This window comes from Macaca mulatta, chromosome 2 (assembly GCF_049350105.2).
Source record: "Macaca mulatta isolate MMU2019108-1 chromosome 2, T2T-MMU8v2.0, whole genome shotgun sequence".
Lineage (NCBI taxonomy): Eukaryota > Metazoa > Chordata > Mammalia > Primates > Cercopithecidae > Macaca > Macaca mulatta.
The window spans coordinates 135,579,971-135,586,084 of record NC_133407.1 but is presented as its reverse complement, the minus strand read 5'-3'; the positions used below and the strand labels follow the sequence as shown (position 1 = coordinate 135,586,084).

The 6,114-nt window shown below is 50.4% G+C and overlaps 1 pseudogene; it reads right to left on the bottom strand.

Annotated features, from left to right (window-relative positions):
- Nucleotides 1-942: 942 nt before the first annotated feature.
- On the bottom strand, nt 943-1,906 carry LOC100423231 (coiled-coil domain-containing protein 137 pseudogene; annotated as a pseudogene).
- Nucleotides 1,907-6,114: the final 4,208 nt, after the last annotated feature.

Below are 6,114 nucleotides of genomic sequence, written 5' to 3'. Positions count from 1 at the left end.
CCTCCTTTGGCTCGGGGTGGAGACTGAAGCCTGGAAAGACCCTGCCCTCAGCAGGAACTCCCCCTGGGCCCCGCTCTGTGACCCTGAGCCCAAATCTGGATCCTTCCTTTACTTTCTCAAGCCACTTTGGGCCTGCCCAGCTCTTTTAGAGCCTTGTCATGTAGGTGACGATACTGTTTTCCCTTCCCTTCCCTTCCCTCCCCTTCCCTCCCCTCCCCTCCCCTCCCCTTCCCTTCCCTTCCCTTCCCTCTCTTTCTTTCTTGCATTTTAAATAGAGACAGGGTTTCATCATATTGGCCAGGCTGGTCTTCAACTCCTGACTTCAGGTGATCCACTCGCCTCAGCCTCCCAAAGTGCTGGGATTACAGGCGTGAGCCACCGCGCCTGGCCCCCATTCTCACCTTCTTGGTGTAAGTGCTGTCATCACGTTCCACCCCAACCAAACCTTGAGTGGCCAGCCTCTGCAGGGGACCACTCACAACTGGCCTGTAGTCACGGTCCCCTGCAGAGCCCTCACAGGTGGTCCAGATGTGCCCACTGGCCCTACCCCAGGTGTGTCTTCCGTGCCTCTGGTCTGCTCTGCCTGATGTGCGCCGTGCACTTGACTCTGCTGACTCCCAGGGGGCCTCCATCACACACAGAGCCAGCCTCATTAGCGGTCTCGGTAGGTGGTGTTCAGGGACAGGGTAATGGGATCCAGCCCTTCCTAAGGTGTACCTGGGCTGCAACTCAGAATGGACGTTCAGAACAAAGAGACGCAACTGTGAGTGACCCTGGGCCCCACAGGCCAACCATCAACTAGGCCTTGGCCCTAGTCCATCGGGCACTCACCCCTTGCAACATGTGGACCCACTGATGCCCAGTCTGTGAACGAGTACCTAGAGGCCTCAGCCCACGCTGCTGGCATCGCCAGAGAAAAGGATCTGCCTGCCTCTCCCCCACCCAGGTGTGGCAGCTCCTGGTGCCAGTTTCCCAGGAGCATGGCCAGGCCCCGGGTCTCTCCATCACAGCTGTGGCTCTCGCTTCTTCCGGGAAGTGAGGTGGGGTCGCTCCTCTTGCAGCAGTCGCTGCTTCAATGCTCTGTAGGCCTGCACGGCCTCCTATCTCTCCTCCCCACAATCCGCTGGTAGGCCAGGGAGGCAGTCAGAGGCTGAGACACACCGCCAAAGCTCAGAAGCATCCTCAGCATCTGCGATCTCCTGCCAGGCTGGTCCTTGCTTATGTTCCTCCCAGGCCTGGTGGTCAGCTCTGGAGGCTGCAGGACAACCTCACCAAACTTCATCGTGTCTCTGAGCAACTCCTGCTCCAGCCTGTCTGCCATCTTTTCCTCCTTTTTCTGCTGGACTTTATCTAGTCGTCGCTTCTGGAATGCTTTTTTTGCTTTTTTCAGCTCAGACTTCTCCTTGGGAGCTGCCTGGACGTCTGGCTGCCGGGTGGCCTGGTTCTTGCTGAGGAATAGCACATGCTGGACCTCTTGCTGCATGCGCTGGATATAGGCCTAGTCAGACTCCCCTTTCCTCTGCTTGAACTTGGGGATGGCGATGTCGGGCTCCACTCCCTTTCCTTCCTTCTCCAATGTCTTTCTGAAGGCCACCTGGGCTGCTTTCTTCCTCTTCTTGTTACCGATCGGGTTTTTCATCTTCTGGCAGCTCCCCATAATCTCCCGGAGCCAGAAAGGGATCTCCTCTTCGTCCTGGTTCTTGGGCGTGCAATTCACTTTCTTCTCTTTGCTGCGAAGCCCGGACCACGGGACTGGGCGCTGCTTTCCCAGCGGCTGCCCTTGGTGCCGCCGCTGCACCCGCCGGGGACTCCCAGGACCCACTGGCACCCTGGGCACCGCTGCTCCACCTCCAGCTTGCGCCATCTCCATGCTGAAAGCTTCCCTAGTGAAGCCACTTCTGCCTTCCTCCAGTTTTTAAAATGGTTAAGAAACACTGGCTAAAACTTTTTCAGTTGTAAGCAATAAAACCCAATTCAAACTGACTTAAGCAAAAATTAAGTTCACGAGTCTGGACTTCAGGTATTGCCAGATCCAGAGGTTCAGATATTATCAGCAGTGCTTTTTCTATCCATATTACACACAGACTGTCTCCAAGCAGCTGTCCGTGAGGGCCCCTGTGAGTGTTATTTACATCTTACTGCCCGCTATCTGGGAGGATTGTGAAACACTGCCCAGCCCTAACAAGCCTAGATTAGACAGCAGTGTAGGCGCTAAGACTCCCACGTATATGGGCAGAGAAGATAAAAGACCTTCAACCATTTCACAGTGCTGCCTGGGGAGGGCTCATTTTCTCCTGATATTCTAGGAGAACAAGAAACACAGGGCTTCGCAATCTCATAGGTATAAATTCAAATCTAAGATCTACCAGTTACTAGCTCCGTGATCCTTAAAGTTCTTAAAGCTTCGGTTTTTCATCTGTAAAATGGAGGTAATGGTAGTCACCCATAAGACTATTGCTAGGATTAGTTGAGACCGTGCATGTAAAGTTTCCCACAGAGCACCTGCACATGCTAGCTAAAAGAGGAGAGGAAGAGGAGGAGGATTGTAAGTGGGGGATGCGTATTTCCTATTTCCAGAGAGGGGAGGACACCTGCCCACTCCAAATGTTTTCTGCTCTTGTGTTGCTTTGCTTAAGGTTGAAATCCCCAGGAAAGAAACACAGATTGGCCAAGCTTGGGTGATGGGTAAGGCCAGGTGAAGTCAGTGCACTTTGCTTGACCCACCAAGGTCACCCAAATCGGGGTGGAGTGGTTCCCCAGAGGAAAATTGGGTACTGTTAGGAGATAGGAGGGGACGGACACTGGGTAGGAAAAGTGCAGATGTCCACCACAGACATCCTTCAATGCAATGTCCCAGGAAGCCCTGACCCATACTTTCTTCCCCTCACCCCCTTGTGTCTATTTTCTCTCCTAGTGGCATCTGCAGAGAAGGAATAGGTGATTGTGGCTGACACAGTCAACTGCCTCACCCAAGGACCTTTCCCACCTTCTTTTAGCTGCCTAAGTTCAAGAGTTGACCATCCCTGGCCTGCTCTGCCTGATGTGTGCTGTGCACTTAGCTCTGCTAACTCCCAGGGGGCCTCCATCACACACCGAGCCAGCCTCATCAGCTGTCTCAGTAAGTGGTGTTCAGGGACAGGGTAATGGGATCCAGCCCTTCCTAAGGTGTACCTGGGCTGCAACTCAGAATGGACGTTCAGAACAAAGAGACGCAACTGTGAGTGACCCTGGGCCCCACAGGCCAACCATCAACCAGGCCTTGGCCCTAGTTCATCGGGCACTCACTCCTTGCAACATGTGGACCCGCTGAAGCCCAGTGTGTGAACGAGTACCTGGAGGCCTCACCCCCTGCTGCTAGCATGGCCAGGGAAAAGAATCTGCCTGCCTCTTCCCCACCCAGGTATGGCAGCTCCTGGTGCCTGTTTCCCAGGAGCATGGCCAGGTCCCGGGTCTCTCCATCACAGCTGTGGCTCTGGCTTCTTCCGGGAAGTGAGGTGGGGTCACTCCCCATGGAGCCACCGCCACTGCTTCAATGCTCTGTAGGCCTGCACGGCCTGCTGTCTCTCCTCCCCACAATCCGCTGGTGGGCCAGGGAGACAGGGGGACAGGGCACCTCCCCGGCCCCAGGAAGGGAATATCGCTTGGACTCACCAGATCATGGTAATTCCATTACCCTTGCCAGCAACTGTGGGTACATGACTATTATAGCCAGTGGGATTTAATGGGATATCCTCTGGGCACCTCTGGGAGAGTCGTTCCTCCTGAATAAAAAGACACATGGGCCAGGCACAGTGGCTCATGCCTGTATTTCCAGCACTTTGGGAGTCCGAGGCAGGTGGAACACTTGAGGTCAGGGGTTCGAGACCAACCTGGCCAACATGGTGAAACCCCGTCTCTACTAAAAATACAAAAATTAGCTGGGCGTGGTGGCACATGCCTGTAATCCCAGCTACTCGGAAGGCTGAGGCAGGAGAATTGCTTGAACCCGGGAGGTGGAGGTTGCAGTGAGTCAAGATCATGTCATTGCACTCCAGCCTGGGTTACATAACAAGACCTTGTCTCAAAACAAACAAACAAACAAACAAACAAAAAAACCACAAGGAAGAAAACCCCATCTCTTCTTCAGACTGATGTTTCTGGGTTCACATGTGATACCTGGAACAGTGGTAGCCTTCAGCCTTTCTGGAATAATGAAGAGGCAAGCCCAAGAACAAAGCCAACATGATGAGGATGGCAGGACAGAAAGACAGGGAGAGGTTAATCCTTATTGAAGTCAGTCATTGGCTGAGCTACCCATGGATACTGCCTCCAGACTTGCTTTGATGCCTTACTGCCTAAACTACATTCAGGTGGGTTTACTCATACCATAGCCAAAGCATCTTAGTGATATATATATGCTTGTCTATTTCTAAATCTCTATCAAGGGTAAGGAAGCCTTTTAGGTCAGTGGTTCTCAAAGTGTGGTCCCTGGACCAGCAGTATTGACATCACCTGGAAACTTATTAGAAATGCATATTCTTGGGCCCCATCCAGTTCTCATTAATCTGAAAGGAGGAATGGGTGCAGCAGCAGTCGTGTTTTCACAAGCATTCCAGGTCATTGTGGTGCATGCTATAGTTCGCCAACCTCTGCTTTATATACTACTCTGTTGTCATACCGACATTAGAACTGACCACTGGGAGTGAGGACACCACTCATTATTCCTTCCAACTTACCTTTTTCTGTCATTGCTTCATTTGATTCTGCTATCCCTAAAACAAACAAACAAACAAAAAAAAAAAAAAAACAAGAAAAAGAAAAAAAAAAGGGAGAGAAAGAGACAGAAAGGATTTGAAAACTGTTGGCCAAATAAACCTTTTGCTTTGAGTTTCAATCTGCTGACTCTGGGTCATCAGCTCTTTCCAAACAAGACTTTGGGTGTCTGCAGAAACCTGTAGTAGCTAGAATGTGGTGGACATTTCCAAAATATTTAGAACACTAATAATCACTGTTATCAATAATGCTCCATAGGGATCTCCCTTGAGCTATTGGAAGTGAAGTTAGCAAGGAACTTAGAGGGGCGTGCACTGCTTGGGTTGAGCAAAGATAATTTGGAGGGGCAGAGGAGCCCTGAGAATAATGTTAGAAAAAAAAAGGAATGAAAAACTTGCTGCAAAAAGGAGAAAAGAAGGAAAGAAAGGAAAGAAAAAGAAAATGATTCTCATCAGGGAAGCTGGTAAAGATGGATTTGTTTTCCAGGACTCAATACATTTAGACAAAGGAGCCTAGAGAGGAGATCCAGGTTTGGGGGTGGTTTGAGCAAGGTGTCCAGGAGGGAAGGTAGGGGCATGTCTGGACACCTGGGCAGCCATGAATAATGGAGAGAACAGGCCGTGGGAGTAATGCTGTGCAGGAGGAAGAATGCTTCCACAGAATTGGACTCTGGCACCACCCCCTACTAACTTTGGTCTTAGGCAGCTTCCTGAGCTTCTCTAAGCCTCAGTTTCCTCAACGGTCAATGGGCTCAGTAATTCTTATCTGACAGCTTGTTGGAAGGTTTACATAAATCAACGTACTATGATCTGAACTGCATACCCCCCAAATTAGTATATTGACACACTAACCCCCAGTGTGACGAATTTGGAGGTAAGACTCTCAGGAGGTAATTAAGGCTAGATGAGGTCATGGGAGAGGAGCCCCCATGATAGGATTGGTGGCTTTATAAGAAGATGGAAAAACAGAGAGGGAAAGAGAGAGAGAGTTCTCTCTCTTTACCATACAAGGACACCACAAGAAGGCAGCTGTCTACAAGCCAGGAAAAGGGCCTTCACCAGAACCGGAATCAGCCAGCACCTTGATATTGAACTTCCAGCCTCCAGAACTGTGAGAAAATAAATGCCTGTTGTTTAAACCACCCAGGCTATGGTATTTTGTTATGGCAACCTGAGCTGACTAATACACAAGGTATATTAAGGACCCTGCTTAGTGCTTGGCTCATTCTAAATGCTCAATAAATAAATAAGATTCATAACAATGAATACATTAATAAGCAATAAGTTAGGAAAATGAGAGCCAAGGTCTTTGAATGGCTAAACTGAGTATGTAATTTATTTTCTGGACCATGGGGAGTTTCTG